At 45.1% G+C, this 22,471-nt stretch overlaps 2 long non-coding RNA genes across 4 annotated transcripts; both read right to left on the reverse strand.

Annotated features, from left to right (window-relative positions):
- Positions 1 to 4,475: 4,475 nt before the first annotated feature.
- Positions 4,476 to 10,196, reverse strand: LOC120398475. The gene is made up of 4 exons (XR_005594463.1): positions 9,823 to 10,196; positions 8,410 to 9,392; positions 7,473 to 7,596; positions 4,476 to 7,333 (listed from the first exon to the last, which is right to left on the reverse strand). It is a non-coding gene; the product is annotated as an uncharacterized LOC120398475 (long non-coding RNA).
- A 469-nt stretch (positions 10,197 to 10,665) lies between these two features.
- On the reverse strand, positions 10,666 to 21,252 carry LOC120396893. 3 transcript variants are annotated; one of them, XR_005593511.1, is made up of 5 exons: positions 21,138 to 21,252; positions 15,810 to 18,281; positions 14,122 to 15,372; positions 11,233 to 13,687; positions 10,666 to 10,802 (listed from the first exon to the last, which is right to left on the reverse strand). It is a non-coding gene; the product is annotated as an uncharacterized LOC120396893 (long non-coding RNA). The 3 variants fall into 3 exon arrangements; XR_005593512.1 differs by lacking the exon at positions 21,138 to 21,252 and adding an exon at positions 18,921 to 19,001; XR_005593513.1 differs by lacking the exon at positions 21,138 to 21,252 and adding an exon at positions 18,549 to 18,650.
- Positions 21,253 to 22,471: the final 1,219 nt, after the last annotated feature.

Raw genomic sequence — 22,471 nt, forward strand, 5'->3', positions numbered from 1 at the left:
CTTGATTCCCAACACAGTTCCGTATCCATTAGACCATCATTCTTTTCTTGAATGGATGCAGTGCCTACATAATCACCATATTACCTGCTATTGCTGGTAAGGAGCTATGAAGGCCTTACCTTCCACTCACAATTCATTATTATTATTATTTCTATTACAATAGCATTTCTAAACCACAACTGAGATGGGGTCCCATTGTGCTAGATATTATACAAACACATAGGAATGCACAGCATTTTAAAGATGGGGAACTGAGAGATCCATGCAATTTGGCCAAGATCACACAGGGAGTCTATGGCAGAACAGGGAAAAGAACCCAAATATTTTGAGTTCTATGCCAGCTGCTTAACCACAAGGCTACTGTCCCGTTGCTGAAAAACAAACAAACAAACAAATATCCTGGGCCTAAATTCTCCTCCTATGAACACTGGTGTCCACTGACATCACAGATGGTTCTGCTCCTTTCTAGTGCAATGGTCAAGTCGGCTACATGCATTTGGAGCCTGCATCCTGCAAGTCAGGCCAATGGTGAAGCAGTCTGGAGCTTTGAGCCAATTTTGTAATTCAAACTACTGAGAAACAGAGAGGGAGAGATTAAAATGGAACTGCTTGAACAGGTGTGGCTAGCTTTTCAGAAGGCCTTGGCAATGTTTGAAAAGAGTGTGAGCTACTGACTGCTGAGCACTAATGAAAATCTGGCCAATAATCTTGTTGGGAGAAATGCAGAGGAGAGAGATATTTTTGAAGTGTAACACCAATTTCACTGTCCCAGAACCTCTTATTCTTACTTAAAGAGCCACACGCTGCTTCTCATTTAGCACCTGTATAAATCTGTAATAACTACACTAACATCAGTGGAGTAACACTGGATTTACACCAGCATAACAGGAAATGGGGGCCCTGATTCACTGTTGTCCTGCACCTCATGTAGTTATTTACACCACTGCAAAAAGAGTATAACACACTGCTGAATATGAATGGTGTTATTGTACACTCATTTTTCACTGGAATAAATGACTGCACAAAGTTCAGGGAAATGGTGAGCTGGGACAGAAACTGTCCCCAAACCCATTGCATGACATCAGCCTCAACTTGGCACCTAATCAGACTTGCATTTAAAAACCCTGCAGGTTTCCTTCAGCTAATTACACAATTTCCACTGAGCAGACCTCTGTTTCAGTACCGCATCTGGATTTTAGTGAGAAGATAATCCACAGTATGTAGTGTTTGGCTGCAAGTCTATTAAACAGGCCTAGCGGGGTGGAACATGACCTGATCATATTTTTATAAATGTGTAGGCCACAGGAGATAACACAAAATACCCAAGTAAGCATTTCTACTGAGCGTACCATATCGATCAGAGAGCATGATAACAAAGTGACAGAAACAAGCAATCATTGCAAAAGCTGGAGAAAACTATAATGTTGTAAACGTAGGTAATAAAAAATGCATGTCATTTAGATCAACTAGGTCACACCTACATTGAGGAAAAAGAGTGGAAATTCACCTCTCTGCAGACAGACAGCCTGTTTAAGGCCCACTTATTCCATATTTTGAGGATTTAAGTAGGACTTAAGTAGTATTTGGGCCTTGTTCTGCCCTTGTGAAAAGGGGTGGATTTCACATTAAATAACTGTTAAATTACTTGTGTATCTACTGCATTATCAATAACCCACAACTGTTTTAGTGAAAATATTGGTAAAATACTTAAAAATATATATCAAACACAACAACAACAGTAAAAACCCACCAAACCCAGTGAATTTGGTATTGGTGAATAGTGCAGCATTCTTAGCCTGTCAACACAAGCCCTGGATTTCTCCACAGGAGACTGGAAGTGACAGTACCTGTGGAGGTAAATTAAACTCTTAGAGACAGGTTTTCCAGAGTTCAGAGATGTTTCACTTGGGCAAGTCACTATGGGCCAGATTTTTCAAGGGCTCAGCACCCACAACTACAGCCAGATTGTCATAAGTGCTTAGCTCCCATTTAGGCACCTAAACAAAGGCCAGAGTTTCAAAAGTGCTTTGCAGCAAGCCATTCCCACAAGACTGCCAACTCCAAGCATTCCAAAATCATGAGTCAGCACTCAAAATATCATGAGAATTTTAAAAAAGGTTATTTTTATTTGCCTTGTGGTTGCTTGTATTTAAGCTTTTTTGTACAATCATGAAAGCTAGAATGATAAATTACTTTTTAATCACGAAGCAACTGTAGCTACCTCTGACATATCTGGAGGGGTATCTTTCTCTTTTACACTTTGGCAACATGTGCACAGCTAGACACACTGGTTGCGTCTTACCTAGGAAAAAAAGGTGTCTTCTTAATTCTTGTTAGCTAACAGAAATTAACATGAGGTAAAAAATCCATTGACTATTCCCCCACAAGTCCTAGAGCCTCTCACAAGAACAGCACCAGTCTAGACACAGTACCTCAAGTACAACTTTGCAGTGTAGCTGCTCACACTAAGGCTAGGCCAACTCAAATGCCAATCAATGGAGTGACGTGTGCTGTGTAAACAAGGCAGGTTGTAGTTTTAGCACCAGTTAGCTGGTCAAGGTAAACCATAGACTCCCCTACAGTCTTTAGCTTCACCTGCTAACTTTTGTCAAAATCACAAATTGCCATGTCTTCAGTAGGATCTTACCTTGCATTTAGAACTCACCCTTTTTTTCTAGTGAAAACAAGGCCGCAGAGCCCTTTAGGCCCTGATACTAGATCCATCCTGGCTTTAAGGGTGCCAATCACTATAATACGTAGGATATGCCATTACTCGATACAGCACCGGATCACAATGGTGAACAGTGCAGAGCAGACCTACAGTGCCAAGAAATTGTGAAATTCAAATTGATTCAACTTCAGTGGCAAGATAGTCTGTTTGGAAATCCCTTCTTCTGCAGGCTGATTAAAGCCATTTTGGGTACATATTTTACAAAGATTACTGTTGGAATACTAAGACTATCTTCCTTAATCCCATCTCTGATGCTGGCAGCCTAGGTGCCAGCTCATACTGAAGCCCCAGGTCAACTCTCTTGTGTATTAGTATAGATCAAAGTGATTGTTACATGTATAAGAGTGTATTTGGTGTTTAAACTTCATGAAAACTCATGGGATGTTACTTGCATTGTTTTCACTTATCCATATCTTGTTATAATGTAGTTGCAAACATTTATATTGTGTATACCCCGTAACTAAATAACCAATCAAAGGGGAAAGACATCTTGTAGAATGCAAATGAAGAACTCTAACAGAAAAGAGATAAATTCAAAGCAAGCGTCCATTGTATGTGATGATCGGAGGTCAAAGACTCCAAATGTATTCCTTACTTTTTGTCATCAGAGGAAAGTCAATGAGGAATAATGGCCCCATCAGCTTGTTTTCTGTCAGAAGAAGTTATAGGCATGGATTCAGGGAAAGGTCCTTCATCTCTGGACTGTTTGGACTCTTACAGGGAAGGGTACTAAATGCAAAGTGTAGATCCCCAGATACAATGTTGGTATTCTGAAAAGACTTTTGGGAAACTGACAGTTCATTATATCACTGCCACCATTTGGAATTACAAATTGTGACTCCCCTGTGCATATATTTTACCTGCTTTAACCTCTCAATAACTTTCATTTCCTTAGTTAATAAACCTTTACTTAATTTACTACAGAATTGGTTATTAGCATTCTTTGGTGTAAGATCTAGAGTACCAATTGATCTGGAGTAAGTGACTGGTCTCTTGGGACTGGGATCAACCTGATGTGGTATGATCTTTGGTTTAAGTAACCATTTTATCACGAAGTCCAGTTTGGGATGGCAAGATAGACTGGAGAATCTAAGGGGATGGCCTGTGATTTTGTGGTAAGACTGTATAGTGATCCAGGAGTTCACATTTTTTTCTAGCTTGGTGAAATTTAATTGTAGAACACACCACCAGTTTGGGGAGTCTGCCCTGTTTTCTGACAGTCTGCCCTGAGGTAGGCACTCAGTCATGAGACACTCTGGACAGCATGACACTATCTATATAGTTATAGCTTCCTTCAGCTTCTGCCTTTCCTTATACTTTGTTCACTTGCTTTTTGTACAGCAGGTGAACAATCACCTAATATTGAGTATTTGCTTTCCTAGTTCCCCATTTTTGAATAATAAATCACAGGGCAAGGGTAATAAATCAAAAGTACATCCTCATACAGATTTCAGTGGAACAAAAAGCATCTGGTACACTAGAAATGAATTATCAAATGCCCAGAGAGAGTCTGTTTTAATTCATTATTCACCAAGAAAGTTTTCTTCACAGCATTAACACAATTAATGCTTACATAGTGAATTATATATTCAAGCCCCCTTACGAAAGCTAATCTCTAGTTCTCTCCCACCCATATAGAGTCTCATTTTTAGTAACAATTCTGAATATCTGTTTAGTGCTTTTCTTCAGTAGATCTCAAAACATTTTACAAGTGAGGTCAGTACAATCATCCCCCCCACCTTTTTTTAAAAAAAAAAGATGTGGAAAATGGCACATGGAGGTGAAGTGGCTTGCCCAAGGACACCCAGTGGACCAGTAGCAGAGCCAGAAATAGAAACCAGGTCTCCTGGATCCCAGTCCAGTACTCTAAACCATTAGACCACATTACTTCACATGTAGATGCATAATGAAAATTTGATACACCGTAAAAATTAATTTCTGAAAAAAACATGAGGTTAATGTAATATCAATTTTGATATTTAATTCAACCAACTTTTAAAAAAAAATTCTGAACTGGAATGCTGCAGAAACCAGAAGACCTTGCCAGTGTCAGGTCAATCTTATCAACAGACACAGTGGTCTCATATTTTGTGCCCAGGAAGTGACCTCTAGGGCCTGCGGATCTCAAGCAATCTATAAGCTAGTGGGAAATGAAGGAACCAAAGCCCCTTTCTTGTGCACTTTAGAAGCTCAAGGATGGCATCTTTATGCACCTAAGTGGCAGTGAGATCTTCATCCTCATTTCAACGTCACACCGCAGTCTGCCAAAAAATATGATGCAAGAGAAAAATAAAACTTGCGCCATTACAGGGTAGTTACTTCCAACAACCACATGAAAAAAGGTAAAAAGAGATAATAATTACATTAAAATTCATGATAAAAATCTTCCCAAGTTTATCAGATTCCTTTTTGTTTAGCCAAAGATAGACTAAACTCGAATGTATACAATATATTAATTTAATTACATACATATTAATAAACATATTATTACAGAGTTACAGAAAGCAAAATAAGGTGATATGACAGTCATAAAGCTAAATCTATGAATTTAACATGGAATATTCCAACTTTTATCAAGTAGGTATAATAAAACCTAGTTAATTCATTTCTCACATCATAAAGTGGCGATTTTAGCAAAATCATCTTAGGGAGCACAGAATCAACTACCAGTATAAATCTTTTAATACAGGTCAACACTAACTGGCAGAAGTAGAAGTTAAGAGTTTTCCACAATTACACTTTAAAAAGCTCAATAAGGTTTAAGGGATCCCCTAATGCTGCAGAAATGCTAAATTCTTGAAAGTATCTGGAGATATCTTTATTCTGCCAGGTCATCTTCATCCCAGATTTTGAAATTAGGAATGACAATAAGAACTGAGGTAGCCAGGTGGGTCCTGGATCCCTGTCGAGTTTAAAATTCAAACCTAAGTGATTTCAAACACCTACCCTAAATTAACTTTCACACCAATAAAATTGTACCAAACAGACAACCTCAACTTTGCCCTCTAAATACATCTAATAATGCACATATACAAAAACATCTAAAATTTTCAACAATTGACACTACACCAAAATCTGAAAAACAGCCACAATCACAATTCTGCACCTCTACAAAAATACTAACACTTCATAGAAAAATACCTACATAAAACATCCACATCATCATCCTTGAGCATCCACTTAATTCAATAAGCATAAAAACCCATTAAAACACCACTATTACCACGTACATCAATATACACAACTACCAAAAAATAGTCTACTTGTTCTAACACAATAGCTGCAAAGTTAAAATTGAATGTGTGGTACAGTTTGGTTGGTGTGACTGTTTAAGTAGAGTAGATGTTTGAAAGTTGTGACGTGGGGGGAGTAACTGCCAGTTTCCAGAATAACATTTAGTTTTGTTTGTTTGTTTTTTAGCAATGTGTGAGAGATACAGAGCTTTCAAAATATTGTTAGATGTTAGCTGGAGTAAATGGTAATCTTTTCAACCTTGACCAGGTTTTTTTTTGCAGGGGGGGGGGAGCCTTGGAAGTGAGTGGAGAATACAAACACATGCCCTCCCTTCAGTTATATCTTTGCACTTAGAGTAGGAAATTCTGATTTATTAATAATAGTGAGCTATGATCCTATAGTGCTTCTGTGTTTAATGTCTCTGTATTACAGATTTACAATTATTCCTTGGTATCTAGTGACAAACCTGTTAGTAAAAATAAAGAGTATATAAAGCATTAGTCACTCAACTATATGTCACACACTTAAATCAAAGGAATATATTTTCTAATATGTGTGTAACTGTTTTACATAAAATCAGGTAGTCACCTTGGTAAAACATACATTTTAAATACTTGGTTACGTATGTACATGAAATCAACATTTAGATTCAAATAATCAGTTCTACTGACAATTTCTCATTGGCCATAGGTAGAAACTTAGCTCAGTTCCATATGGCATCATAGCTATGGTACTGATTTGGTATCAAAAATGGACTTTTTCTGGGATAAGAGAAAGGAGAAAGATGAATAGTGTGCCTACTGAAAAGGTTTCCCAACACCCTTCAGGGTGGCCACCCTACATCTCAGTTTTCTTCGATCCTTTTCAAATAGTTCTTGAGCTTTGAACAACTTGCAATAGGCAGCAGACTTCAAGAAAGTAAAACTGAGTGCTTACTAAACAGAAGACCAAATGACCAAGCAATGACATGAAAATGACTCATGAAAGAATGGTAAAGATTAAATTTCATGAATTAAATAAAAAAATACATCCTGCTTTTCTACCTGCATAAGAAAGTATGATACACAAAAGCATACTTTATGGATTCATTAGTAAAAGACAATTTGAGAGGACATAGGTGATTATAAAATAAGATGACATATCAGTTCTCGTGTGGCACAGGTAGTTACAGAACTGAAAGGTCGTAGCAGGAAACTGTTCTCTAGTCTTCATGCAGTGTTGTGGTGCCACAAGTAATTGAGCTTTAGAATTTGTTATATACGGTCTATTAACATGAATCAGCATTTGACAGGTGACAGATGCTAGTCATTTTGTTCAATTTGTCCTTCCAATGCACTCATATACCATGCTGCTGGACATGGTATAAACCTGAAGAGAAAACAAAAATATTATTTTAATGCCATGCTAATGATGCTACACAAGAAATATTTAATAATGTGTAAGGAAATCTATTAATGTACTATGTTAGATGATTTATATTCATTATGTGATTTATAGTATGATTTACCTTTGAAAAAATTCACACAATTATACTTTGCTCTCAGCATTTGTTTCCTTTCTTATGTTTCACAGGCCTTTAGCTTCTCTTTTCTGGTTTTTTTGGTTGTGTACTTCCATTTTGTCCAATTCTCCTTAAGAGGATATAAAATATGTGAAAAAGAGTTATAGCAGACCTGAAATTCTATTTGAAATTCTAGATACAAATAACAGACATGTGTTAAATGTTTAAAGACAGTACAAAATAAATTTAAAAAAGAAGTAGACACAAGGATAAAATATTGATTCGGTTATTGAAAAAGGAGACTGATTTTCAAATTACTGGTAATACTTTCAAGCTCTGGAATGAATCAATAAAGTGGACATAGCTATAGAACCACAAATGGAATAAATGTATATTCACAGGGAACAATCCCTCAAATGTAAAAGGGAAATAACTAAAACTGACTATCAATGTATTTAAAGAAAAGAAACTCTAGATGGCACACTGGATTAGCAAAATAAAGGGAAAGGAAAAATGCACAGGAATGTAATTAATACACCCTATTTCAATGCCAAGGGCTCCAAATTTCCCATTAATAACTATAGGACTAAGATTGAACTCACAACCCTGGGTTTAGCAGGCCAATGCTCAAGCCACTGAGCTATAGTTTCTCAAACTTTTTAATACAAGGGACTGGCTTCCTCCCTTCTTAAATTGTGTCAGGGAAATCTCAGAGACAAGTGTCGCTTCACAAACCCAGTTGTTCAGAAACACTGCACTAAGCAGTTAAAAAGTCTTCACACAATAAAAAAAAAATTAAAAATAAAGCCCAAAAAACAAAACAGAACCGGAATTAGATGATCCAGAGATCATGGAATAAAGAGACATGGATACCAAAATGAACGGAAACATTTATATACACACTTATTACAAAACTGACATGATTTTCCCTTTCTGAGTTTACCAGAAAAAGTAGATGGATATCAGATCTCTAAGATCCCAGAAAGTGGGGAAGAAGGCAGGAGACTTGGAGGCAGAATTCCAGGAAAGTTGGAAACAGTGTGAAGGCCCAGGACTCTGGAAACAGTTACATAGGGCACCAGAAGGAGGGTCTGATGAGACCTGTACCCTATTTACAGGGTACTCATTCAGAACAGTTGGCTGCACTTGTCCTAGTGACAAGAGACTATAGCGCAAAGACCAGATCCCTGATTACAGGGCGGTCACTCGCCTCAGGCTGTGAAGAAAGCACAGGGCCAAGAGACCAAAGGGCCTCAGAGACTCAAACCCTGGTTACAGGGAGGTCAAACTGCCCAGGTTACACAAATCCTAAGGTTCTAATCCTCCAGATTTCAAAAGATAGATGCAACCTGTACCCTGATTACAGGGTGGTCACTGGGATTAGCCAAATAGCTAATCTGAATACATAACCTGAATTACAGGAAGGTTAAGCTCCTCAAAGTATCAAAGGGTTCAAAATGTCCTATTCTGTAGATACTTGTGACATGCACCCTGATTACAGGGTTGTCACGCTGACTAGTGGGTTTAATGCCGAATGAGCAAGTGGGCAGAGATCTAGACCCTAGTTACAGGGTGGTCACATTGCTGAAGTTACCAAAGAACTCAATGTCCCTCGAAAGCCAGGCGGAGGTGACTTGCACCCTGATTACAGGGCAGTCACTCTCACTAGCCAGCTAACGGAGCACAATGTCAAAAGGACAAAAAGCAAACAGACCTGGACCCTGCTTACAGGGCGGTCATGCTGCTCAAGGTATCAAAAGGCTCGAGAGCCCCATACAGTGTAATTACATGACTTGAGGCCTGAATACAGGGAGGTTACTGTGCCCAGAGTCCCTTTCCTTCTCCTCAGTCTTCAGTGACATATCTTCTTTTCTCTTCTTTGCTTGATATTCCTGACACTTTATTCTTGTCCACCTGTGCTTGGAGCTGCGTGAAACACAGAGAGAGAGATAACACAAGAGTGTGTAAGTCAGACGTCCTGATGACTGCCCTATGTCCCCGATGCAAACTGAGTGTAAGATAAGGACACAGTGTAGTTTTCTGGGTCTGCAGACAGACTGGATATTCAGCTCCAAGACCATTCTATGGTCGGTCCGCAAACACTTTGATATGGACTTGCCGCTCTTCCCAAGCCCCACTGAGTGAGGAAAGTGCCAAACCCTTCCAACTCCAGAGCCACAGATTTCCCCATGACAACTATGACACCAGGCAGTCTCTATAAAGAATCAAGAACAACTAGATGATTAAGGGCAGTATTGAATTAACTGACAAGTATTCCAAAATCAAGGTCACAAGGTATACTGCCTGGATTGACTTAGTTCAAAACTGTAACAGGACCCTCCTTTTCAGATCTTACCAGCAAAAGCAGCAGTCTTTCAGAGTCCAAGAGCATAGTATGTGCCGAAGAAGGCAGTAGACTTGACAGAAGGAATTCGAGGCAAGTTGGAAATGCAGTGCGAAGGGCCAGGACTCTGGACACAGTTACATGGGGCACCAGAAGAAGGGTCTGATGAGACCTGTACTCTGTTTACAGGGTGCTCATTAAGACCAGCTGGCTGCACTTGTCCTAGTGACAAGAGACTAGAGCGCAAAGACCAGATCCCTGATTACAGAGCAGTCACTTGCCTCAGGCTGTGAAGAAAGCGCAATGCCAAGAGACCAAAGGGCTTCAGAGACTCAAACCCTGGTTACAGGGAGGTCAAACTGCCCAGGTTACACAAATGGTTCTAATCCTCCAGATTTCAAAAGATAGATGCAACCTGTACCCTGATTACGGGGTGGTCACTGGGATTAGCCAAATAGCTAATCTGAATACGTAACCTGAATTACAGGAAGGTTAAGCTCCTCAAAGTATCAAAGGGTTCAAAATGTCCTATTCTGTAGATACTTGTGACATGCACCCTGATTACAGGGTTGTCACGCTGAATAGTGGGTTTAATGCCGAATGAGCAAGTGGGCAAAGATCTAGACCCTAGTTACAGGGTGGTCACATTGCTGAAGTTACCAAAGAACTCAATGTCCCTCAAAAGCCAGGCGGAGGTGACTTGCACCCTGATTACAGGACAGTCACTCTCACTAGCCAGCTAACGGAGCATAATGTCAAAAGGACAAAAAGCAAACAGACCTGGACCCTGCTTACAGGGCAGTCATGCTGCTCAAGGTATCAAAAGGCTCGAGAGCCCCATACAGTGCCATTACATGACTTGAGGCCTGAATACAGGGAGGTTACTGTGCCCAGAGTCCCTTTCCTTCTCCTCAGTCTTCAGTGACATATCTTCTTTTCTCTTCTTTGCTTGATATTCCTGACACTTTATTCTTGTCCACCTGTGCTTGGAGCTGCGTGAAACACAGAGAGAGAGATAACACAAGAGTGTGTAAGTCAGACGTCCTGATGACTGCCCTATGTCCCCGATGCAAACTGAGTGTAAGCTAAGGACACAGTGTGGTTTTCTGGGTCTGCAGACAGACTGGATATTCAGCTCCAAGACCATTCTATGGGCGGTCCGCAAACACTTTGATATGGACTTGCCGCTCTTCCCAAGCCCCACTGGGTGAGGAAAGTGTCAAACCCTTCCAACTCCAGAGCCACAGATTTCCCCATGACAACTATGACACCAGGCAGTCTCTATAAAGAATCAAGAACAACTAGATGATTAAGGGCAGTATTGAATTAACTGACAAGTATTCCAAAATCAAGGTCACAAGGTATACTGCCTGGATTGATTTAGTTCAAAACTGTAACAGGACCCTCCTTTTCAGATCTTACCAGCAAAAGCAGCAGTCTTTCAGAGTCCAAGAGCATAGTATGTGCCGAAGAAGGCAGTAGACTTGACAGAAGGAATTCGAGGCAAGTTGGAAATGCAGTGCGAAGGGCCAGGACTCTGGACACAGTTACATGGGGCACTAGAAGGAGGGTCTGATGAGACCTGTACCCTGTTTACAGGGTGCTCATTAAGACCAGCTGGCTGCACTTGTCCTAGTGACAAGAGACTAGAGCGCAAAGACCAGATCCCTGATTACAGAGCGGTCACTTGCCTCAGGCTGTGAAGAAAGCGCAGGGCCAAAAGATCAAAGGACTTCAGAGACTCAAACCCTGGTTACAGGGAGGTCAAGCTGCCCATGTAACACAAATGGTTCTAATCCTCCAGATTTCGAAAGATAGATTCAACCTGTACCCTGATTACAGAGTGGTCACTGGGATTAGCCAAATAGCCGAGACTGTAACCTGAATTACAGGAAGGTCAAGCTCCTGAAAGTATCAAAGGGCTAAATATGTCCTATTCTGCAGACACTTGTGACATGCACCCTGATTACATGGTTGTCACGCTGACTAGTAGGCCAGTGTATGGCATAATGCCAAACACGCAAGTGGGCAAAAAACCTTACCCTAGTTACAAGGCGGTCACACTGTTCAGGGTTCCACAGAGCTCAATATCCCCCAGAAGCGAGAGGGAAACCAATTCTCCCCCAATTACAGGGTCAGGACTGAAACCAACTGGCTGAAGTAGCATGGTGACAAAAGGTTGAAAGGCCTGAACCCTGGATACAGGGAGGTTATACTGCCCTAGTACTAGGGGATACTGCACTGCCTGTGAGTCACAGGCATTTGACTTACATTGCCCTCTTTAAAGGCCAGTCATTGCCATCATCCCACTAAAAGGAGCTCAACCTAAACAGAGCAGAAGGGGAGAGCCCAGATCCCTGTTTACAGGGAGGTCACACTGTCCAAGGGACTACATGATGACATCTGAGCCCTTACTCTTCCCTTTTGTGGGGAGGAGGAGGATAAATACATTAATACACTTTGAGCTCTTTTTCCGATTCTGAGAAGAGTAAAGAAAAAGTGCTGCAGCGATTTAACTTAAAAAAATAAAAATAAATAACTAAAAATTAAAAAGCTTGCACACCCACTTGTATCACATGCTCTCGTAAACACATCCGTACAAAACAAAGGGGGACTTCCCAGAACAGAAAGAGAGCTCGTGGCAACAGGTCACTCGACCCACAGTGTTAATCTCGACCAATCTTCCTCCCCTCAAAAAAAAACAAAGGGAAAAGGGACAAGACCTGCACCCTGATTACAGGGTGGGGTCAAAGTCACTAGCTCAACAACCCAAAGGAGCCAAAGGGGAAAGGACTTGAACCCTTCTTACAGGGCGGTCCCTTGGGCTAGCTGATTAATGGAAAATACATCACAAGAAAAAGAAAAGTAGGAGACCTGAACCCTAGTTACAGGGAGGTCACACGGCTCAAGTAAGAAAGACATGAGTAGCTCCCATAAGCGAGGGGAAGATGACACTCACCCTGATTACAAGGTGGTCACTCTGACTAGCTGAATGAAGGAGCATAATCACAGAAGACGACATTAGACCTGAACCCTGATTACAGGGTGGTCATGCTCGTAAGGGCCCTAAAATAACCCTAATCCCTGATAAATGAGAGGGATTTGACCTGCACCCTAATTAAAGGGTGGTCACTCTGATTAGAATGATAAAGGTGCATAAAGCCAGTGAGTAAAAGGGCAGAGACCTGTCCCCAAATTACAGGGAGGTCACGCTCCGCAAGATATCACAAGGCTAAGTATTTCCTATACTTCAGAATGGTGTGACATGCACCCCAATTAGAGGGGGTCACACTGACTAGATTGCCAGCAGAGCATGATGCCAAAACAGCCAGGGGGAAGAAAACAGACCCCGAATTATAGGGAGATGAGTCCCGCACCTCCTGGTTCCAAAGAGCTCGGTATCCCCCAAAAGCAAATGGAATATGACTTCTACCCTGATTACAGGGTCGTCATCCTGACTACAGGGCCACAACAAGGCGTAATGCCAAACGAGCAAGTGGGCAAAGACCTGGACCCTAGTTACAGAGCGGTCACATGCTCAATTTATCAAAGCGCTCAATTCCCTCAAAAGCGAGGGGGAGGTGACTTGCACCCTGGTTACAGGGCAGTCATTCTCATTAGCAGCTAATGGAGCATAATGTGAAAAGGACAAAAAGCAAACAGACTCGGACCTTGCTTACAGGGCGGTCATGCTGCTCAAGGTATGAAAAGGCTTGAGAGCCCCATACAGTGTAATTACATGACCTGAGGCATGATTACAGGGAGGTTACTATGCCCAGAGTCACTTTCCTTCTCTGCAATCTTCAGTGACATGTCTTCTTTTCTCTTCTTTGCTTGACATTCCTGACACTTTATTCTTGTCCACCTGTGCTTGGAGCTGCGTGAAACAGAGAGAGAGAGAGCACACAAGAGTGTGTAAGTCAGACGTCCTGATGACTGCCCTATGTCCCCGATGCAAACTGAGTGTAAGCTAAGGACACAGTGTGGTTTTCTGAGTATGCAGACAGACTGGATATTCAGCTCCAAGACTGTTCTATGGGCAGTCTGCAAACACTTCGATACGACTACCCCTCCTCTCAAACCCCACTGGGTGAGGAAAGTGCCAAACCCTTCCAACTCCAGAGTCACAATCTCCAGATTTCCCCATGACAACTATGACACCAGGCAGTCTCTATAAAGATTCAAGAACAACTAGATGATTAAGAATAGTATTGAATTAACTGACAAGTATTCCAAAATCAAGGTCACAAGGTATACTGCCTGGATTGACTTAGTCCAAAACTGTAACAGGACCCTCCCTTTCAAGCTTACCAGCAAAAACAGCAGTTTTTCAGTCTCCAAGAGCACAGTATGTGCCGAAGAAGGCAGGAGACTTGGCAGAAGGAATTCCAGGCAAGTATGAAATGCTGTGCGAAGGGCCAGGACTCTGGACACAGTTTCATGGGGCATCAGAAGGAGGATCTAATGAGACCTGTACCCTGTTTACAGGGTGCTCATTACGACCAGCTGGCTGCACTTGTCCTAGTGACAAGAGACTAGAGCGCAAAGACCAGATCCCTGATTACAGAGTGGTCACTTGCCTCAGATTGTGAAGAAAGCAGACTGACAGGAGACCAAAGGGCCTCAGCGACTCAAACCCTGGTTACAGGGAGGTCAAGCTGCCCATGTAACACAAATGGTTCTAATCCTCCAGATTTCGAAAGATAAATGCAACCTGTACCCTGATTACAGGGTGGTCACTGGGATTAGCCAAATAGAGGAGACTGTAACCTGAATTACAGGAAAGTCAAGTCACAAGAGACAAGAGCGCAAAGACCAGATCCCTGATTACAGGGCGGTCACTCACCTCAGGCTGTGAAGAAAGAACAATACCAAGAGACCAAAGGGCCTCAGAGACTCAAACCCTGGTAACAGGGAGGTCAAGCTGCCCATGTTAAACAAATGGTTCTAATCCTCCAGATTTCAAAAACCAGATTCAACCTGTACCCTGATTACAGGGTGGTCACTGGGATTAGCCAAATAGCAGAGACCGTAACCTGAATTACAGGAAGGTCAAGCTCCTGAAAGTATCAAAGGGTTCAAAATGTCCCATTCTGTAGATACTTGTGACATGCACCCTGATTACAGGGTTGTCATGCTGACTATTGGGCCAGTGTATGGTGTAATGCCAAACAAGCAAGTGGGCAAAGACCTAGACCCTAGTTACAGGGCGGTCACGTTGCTCAAGTTACCAAGAACTCAATGTCCCTCGAAAGCGAGGGGGAGCTGACTTGCACCCTGATTACAGGGCAGTCACTCTCACTAGCCAGCTAACGGAGCATAATGTGAAAAGGACAAAAAGCAAACAGACCCGGACCCTGCTTATAGGGCAGTCATGCTGCTCAAGGTATGAAAAGGTTCAAGAGCCCCATAAAGTGTCATTACATGACCTGAGGCCTGATTACAGGGAGGTTACTGTGCCCAGAGTCCCTTTCCTTCTCTGCAATCTTCAGTGACATGTCTTCTTTTCTCTTCTTTGCTTGACATTCCTGACACTTTATTCTTGTCCACCTGTGCTTGGAGCTGCGTGCAAAAGAGAGAGAGAGAGCACACAAGAGTGTGTAAGTCAGACGTCCTGATGACTGCCCTATGTCCCCGATGCAAACTGAGTGTAAGCTAAGGACACAGTGTGGTTTTCTGGGTCTGCAGACAGACTGGATATTCAGCTCCAAAACCGTTCTATGGGCGGTCTGCAAACACTTCGATACAGACTTGCCCCTCCTCTCAAACCCCACTAGGTGAGGAAAGTGCCAAACCCTTCCAACTCCAGAGTCACAATCTCCAGATTTCCCCATGACAACTATGACACCAGGCAGTCTCTATAAAGATTCAAGAACAACTAGATGATTAAGAATAGTATTGAATTAACTGACAAGTATTCCAAAATCAAGGTCACAAGGTATACTGCCTGGATTGACTTAGTCCAAAACTGTAACAGGACCCTCCCTTTCAGAGCTTACCAGCAAAACCAGCAGTCTTTCGGTCTCCAGGATCACAGTATGTGCCGAAGAAGGCAGGAGACTTGGCAGAAGGAATTCCAGGCAAGTTGGAAATGCAGTGTGAAGGGCCAGGACACTGGACACAGTTTCATGGGGCATCAGAAGGAGGATCTAATGAGACCTGTACCCTGTTTACAGAGTGCTCATTAAGATCAGCTGGCTGCACTTGTCCTAGTGACAAGAGACTAGAGCGCAAAGACCAGATCCCTGATTACAGAGCGGTCACTTGCCTCAGGCTGTGAAGAAAGCGGACTGACAGGAGACGAAAGGGCCTCAGAGACTCAAACCCTGGCTACAGGGAGGTCAAGCTGCCCAGGTTACGCAAATGGTTCTAATCCTCCAGATTTCAAAAGATAGATGCAACCTGTACCCTGATTACAGGATGGTCACTGGGATTAGCCAAATAGCAGAGACTGTAACCTGAATTACAGAAAGGTCAAGCTCCTCAAAGTATCAAAGGGCTCAATATGTCCCATTCTGTAGATACTTGTGACATGCACTCTGATTACAGGGTTGTCACGCTGACTAGTAGTCCAGTGTATGGCATAATGCCAAACACACAAGTGGCCAAAGAACCTTACCCTAGTTACAAGGCGGTCACACTGTTCAGGGTTCCACAGAGCTCAATATTCCCCAGAAGCAAGAGGGAAACCAATTCTCCCCCAATTACAGGGTCAGGACTGAAACCATCTGGCTGAAGTAGCATGGTGACAAAAGGTTGAAAGGCAGAGACCTGAACCCTGGATACCGGGAGGTTATACTGCCCTAGTACTAGGGAATACTGCACTGCCTGTGAGTCACAGACATTTGACTTACATCGCCCTCCTTAAAGGCCAGTCATTGCCATCATCCCACTAAAAGGAGCTCAACCTAAACAGAGCAGAAGGGGAGAGACCAGATCCCTGTTTACAGGGAGGTCACACTGTCCGAGGGACTACATGATGACATCTGAGCCCTTACTCTTCCCTTTTGTGGGGAGGAGGAGGATAAATACATTAATACACTTTGAGCTCTTTTTCCGATTCTGAGAAGAGTAAAGAAAAAGCGCTGCAGCGATTTAACTTAAAAAAATAAAAATAAATAACTAAAAATTAAAAAGCTTGCACACCCACTTGTATCACATGCTCTCACATACACATCCGAACAAAAAAAGGGGGACTTCCCAGAACAGAAAGAGAGCTCATTGCAATGGGTAACTCGACCCTCAGAGTTAAACTCGACCAATCTTCCTCACCTCAAAAAAAAACAAAGGGAAAAGGGACAAGACCTGCACCCTGATTACAGGGTGGGGTCAAAGTCACTAGCCCAACAACCCAAAGGAGCCAAAGGGGAAAGGACTTGAACCCTTCTTACAGGGCGGTCCCTTGGGCTAGCCAATTAATGGAAAATACATCACAAGAAAAAGAAAAGAAGGAGACCTGAACCCTAGTTACAGGGAGGTCACACGGCTCAAGGAAGAAAGACATCAGTAGCTCCCATAAGCGAGGGGAAGATGACTCTCACCCTGATTACAAGGTGGTCACTCTGACTAGCTGAATGAAGGAGCATAATCACAGAAGACAACTTTAGACCCGAACCCTGATTACAGGGTGGTCACGTTCATAAGGGCCCTAAAATAACCCTAATCCCTGATAAATGAGAGGGATTTGACCTGCACCCTAATTAAAGGGTGGTCACTCTGATTAGAATGATAAAGGTGCATAAAGCCAGTGAGTAAAAGGGCAGAGACCTGTCCCCGAATTACAGGGAGGTCACGCTCTGTAAGCTATCAAAAGGCTAAGCATTTCCTATACTTCAGAATGGGTGTGACATGCACCCCAATTACAGGTGGTCACACTGACTAGACTGCCGGCAGAGCATGATACCAAAACAGCAAGAGGGCAGATACCTGACTCCGATTACAGGGAGGTGAGTCACACTGCTCAGGGTTCCAAAGAGCTCAGTATCCCCCAGAAGCAATAGGAATATGACTTCCACCCTGATTACAGGGTTGTCATCCTGACTACAGGGCCAGAACAAGGTGTAATGCCAAATGAGCAAATCGGCAAAGACCCAGACCCTAGTTACAGGTCGGTCACATTGCTCAAGTTATCAAAGAGCTCAATTCCCTCAAAAGCGAGGGGGAGGTGACTTGCACCCTGATTACAGGGCAGTCACTCTCACTAGCAGCTAACAGAGCATAATGTTAAAAGGACAAAAAGCAAACAGACTCGGACCCTGCTTACAGGGTGGTCATGCTGCTCAAGGTATGAAAAGGCTTGAGAGCCCCATACAGTGTAATTACATGACCTGAGGCCTGATTACATAGAGATTACTGTGTCCAGAGTCTCTTTCCTTCTCTTCCATCTCCAGTAATTTGTTTTCCTTCCTTCTCTTTGCTTGACACTTCTCAGATGCTTTTTTCTTCTTGTGTTCAGAAGTGCTGGAAATAAACTGATGTGGTAGAAGACAGACATTAGAACAAGTCCCAAGTTCTACCAGCAAAAATCAGGTGTGCATTTTAGTATTACTTCTGCTAAAAAAACCTTTTTTGTACCATTTATTAGATAAAACAGTTTTTCTTTAATTGTTCTAAGAGTCTCGTAGGAAATGACACATTTAATTTCTTTTAACAACAGTGCAGATTCTCTACAATCCAGGTAAGTTATGCAAAAATATGAGCATTTTCACAGTGTCTTGGCGCCCCTCCTCTGGTGTCACCTCAGCCTTTCCCGCACAGCCCTGGGGCCCTCTCCTCTGGCATCACCTCAGCCTTTTCCGCCATGGCTCTGAGACCCCTCCAGCATCACCTCAGCCTTTCCCGCCCAGACCCTGAGCCCCTCCTCCAGCATCACCTCAGCCTTTCCCGCCCACGCTCTGAGCCCCTCCTCCAGCATCACCTCAACCTCTCCTGCCCTGGCCCTGAGACCCCTCCAGTGTCACCTCAGCCTTTCCCGCCCAGTCCCTGAGACCCTCCTCCGGCATCACCTCAGCCTTTCCCGCCCAGTCCCTGAGTCCCTCCTCTAGCATCATCTCAGCCTTTCCCACCCAGACCCAGAGCCCCTCCTCTAGTGTCACCTAAACCTTTCCCACCTAGTCCCTGAGCCCCTCCTCTGGCATCACCTCAGCCTTTTCTGGCCAGACCCTGAGCCCCTCCTCCAGTGTCACCTCAACCTTTCCTGCCCTGGCCCTGAGCCCCCTCCAGCATCACCTCAGCCTTTCCTGCCCAGTCCCTGAGCCCCTCCTCCAGCATCACCTCAGCCTTTCCCGCCCAGTCCCTGAACCCCTCCTCCGGCATCACCTCAACCTTTCCTGCCCTGCCCCTGAGCCCCCTCTGGAGTCACCTCAGCCTTTCCTGTCCAGTCCCTGAGCCCCTCCTCCAGCATCACCTCAGCCTTTCCTGCCCAGTCCCTGAGCCCCTCCTCCAGCATCACCTCAGCCTTTCCCCCCCCAGTCCCTGAGCCCCTTCTCTGGTGTCACCCAGTGATGAGCTGCCAAAATTTTAACAACCGGTTCCCTATAAAAAGTTCTGATTTAAGGGGGGGAGCAGGGGAGGGGCCGGGGAAGGGGGAGACATACTTGTGGGGCCGGAGGCCCCTGCAGGGCCTGGGGTAAATTGCCCCACTTGCCCCCCAGCAGCCCTAGAGCTTGCAGCCCCTCCCCCTTACCTTGCTGGCAGCTCAAAGCAACTCAGGAGCTCAGCTGAGCTGCCCAGCTGATGCCGGTGGCTGGCCATGCTGCAGCTGGGGGGAAGCAGGGGAAGGGCCGGGGGAGCCTCAGCCTCCACAGCTGGGAATCCTGGGAGCAACAGGATGGTCCGGCCCACGGACCGGAGTTCTTTGCCCACCCCCTGGCCCTTTAACAACCGGTTCTCCATGAAGGTCTAATTTTAGCAACCGGTTCTTGGGAACCTGCTCCAGCTCACCACTGGTGTCACCTCAACCTTTCCTGCCCTGGCCCTGAGCCCCCTTCAGTGTCACCTCAGCCTTTCCCGCCCAGACCCTGAGACCCTCCTCCGGCATCACCTCAGCCTTTCCCGCCCAGAACCTGAGCCCCTTCTCCAGCATCACTTCAGCCTTTCCCACCCAGGATCTGAGCTCCTCCTCCAGCATCACTTCAGCCTTTCCCGCCCAGACCCTGAGCCCCTCCTCTGGTGCCACCTGAACCTTTCCTGCCCTGGCCCTGAGCCCCCTCCAGTGTCACCTATCACCTCAGCCTTTCCCGCCCAGACCCTGAGCCCCTCCTCCAGCATCACCTCAGCCTTTTCCGCCCAAACCCTGAGCCCCTCCAGCATCACCTCAGCCTTTTCTGCCCAGACTCTGATCCCTCCTCCGGAGTCACCTCAGCCTTTCCCGCCCAGACTCTGAGCCCCTCCTCCAGTGTCACCTAAACCTTTCCTGCCCTGACTCTGAATCCCTCCTCCAGCATCACCTCAGCCTTTCCCATCCAGTCCTTGAGCCCCTCCTCTGGCATCACCTGAGCACTCCCCCCTACCTCACTTGATCTACCTCAGATCTTTCCCACCCAGACCCCTCCTGTGGTGTCACCTCAGACTGATCCCCATCCCCCAACTCGTGCTGCCTCAGGTCTTTGCCCAGCCTGCTGCCTTGAATCCCTTTTCACACCCCATCCAGTGACGTCGGCATTTCCCGCCTCAACATGGACCCCCCTCGTGCCCTGACCTCTCTGTGCCTGGCTGGAGCCCTGCCCTCTGGTGCCCCATCAGACACTCCCCACCCCCCTCCTCGAGTTACCTAAGCGCTTCCTGCTCAAGCCCAGCCCCTCCCTCCACTCGTACCCCCTCTCTGGGTTTGCCACCAGCCTCCTCTTACCCCCTCAGCATCGTCCCTTCCCACTCTGCAGCAACCTCAGCGCCTCCTGCTTCAGTGCCCTGCGTCGCTGTTTCCTGCCCAACCCATGCTCTGGCTCCCGCCACCTCAGAGCTTCCCACCAGAGACCAGCTGCTTCCCGCCATCTCGCTCCAGCCTCGCCTTTGCCCCTCCTGTCACCTCACAACCCGACCACCCACTCCTCTTTCTCAGACAGCGCCTCTCGCTGCTTCCCACGTCCCTCCTCACGGCATTTCCACCCCTTCCTGCATCTCTCGCACCCCGTAGCTCTGCCCCTGTGTGGGAGCCTGGTCTGAGCCCAGCTGTCCAGCCTGCAGCGCTTGTTTCATCTGGCATGGTTCTGCCGGCTGCCGGCAGCTCCGAGTGCTGGGGCAGCCTCCCTCTGCCACTTCTCCCCATTGGGCTCCCCCTTCCCTGAGGGCCTGGAGCAGAGTCAGCGCTTCAAAGACCAGGGCCCCACCTGGGCATGTGGCCCTCTGCCCCTGCGCCCCGTCCCGGCTCATGCTGCCTCAGAGGTTCTCTCTCAGTGCCGCCTCACAGTTGGCGCCCACCATCCTCTAATGCTAAGCCCCAGCCTAGGCTTGAGCTGACTCAGCCTCCCTCACACCAAATGCCCTCCCTCTCAAACCCATTCCCGCCCGGCCCAAGTCCCACCCCCTGGTGGCTCCGTGTGGGCTCCGTCCAGCCCTTGTGCCCAGGGCTGTTTTGGTGCCTGGTGCCTTGGTGGCAGCGGGGCTCATGCTGAGCAGAGCTGGCCCTGGAGGTACAAGGGGCAGAGCTCACCTCTCAGGCCATTTCCAACTGCAGCCCCTACACTGCACCCACCCTGGCCTCTTCCTATGGGGAGGTGGGGACCAAACCATCCCCCGCTTTCCCTCAGCAGCTCACAGAGCCTGTCTGCACCTGCTTCCCCACAGCGCCAAGTCTGGCCCCATCCCTGCTGCCTAGGCTCTGGTACCAAGCCCACCCTGGCTTCCCTCATCCCCAGCTCCACGGTGCTATGCCAGGCACTTTGGCAAAGCCCATCACCTGCCCAGGGAGGAGTTGGGCCTCTCCCAGCCTTAGGCAGCGATTTCCCATTTACAGAGCTGGACTCCATTGATGGGAAAGAGAGGCCAAGAGACAGCAGCCCAGATCCTCCAAGGCTTTTAGGCCCTTCACTCCCAGGATGGTTAAATACCTTTGAGGATCTGGGCCAGTATGGCCAAAAGATACAGTAAAAGTTTCTAGTGTAAATAGATATCCCCTGCACAGGCATCAGAAAGGGAATTACCTGCTCACTGAAATGTGCTGAGGTGCTGCCAACACATCAGTGTAGTGTGTTCTCAAGGTTATTCTTTTTATCCATAGAGGCTTAAATGAATCTTCTAGGCAAACGACTTTCAACCTTGATTTAATTATATGGATGTGTTTTATTGTACACAGAAATAAAGAGCTTACAGTTTTACAATATATCTGCAAGAGACAAAATGTCATAATCCAGTACCTTTAATTTTAAACCATACTAGAGTTACATGGAAATTCTGTTCTTTATTCCCCTTAAGAAATAGAATATATACAGTTTGTGTGTGTATGTGAAGCTTTAGTGATAACTCAAAATACTATCATAATAATACCAATAGATAGCAGGGAATAAGTGTTTACAGAGGACATATGTAGATTTGTTTAAAATATCACATTCAAGATGGTTTGCAAACTTTGACCTTCCTATTTCAAATAGTAGCCCTGCCTGAAGTCTAGTGGAAAATAGGGTTAGGAAACAGCAGCTGAATACACATCCACAGGTGCTGCTTT

The sequence above is a fragment of the Mauremys reevesii genome, linkage group 2 (genome assembly GCF_016161935.1).
Source record: "Mauremys reevesii isolate NIE-2019 linkage group 2, ASM1616193v1, whole genome shotgun sequence".
Classification (NCBI taxonomy): domain Eukaryota; kingdom Metazoa; phylum Chordata; order Testudines; family Geoemydidae; genus Mauremys; species Mauremys reevesii.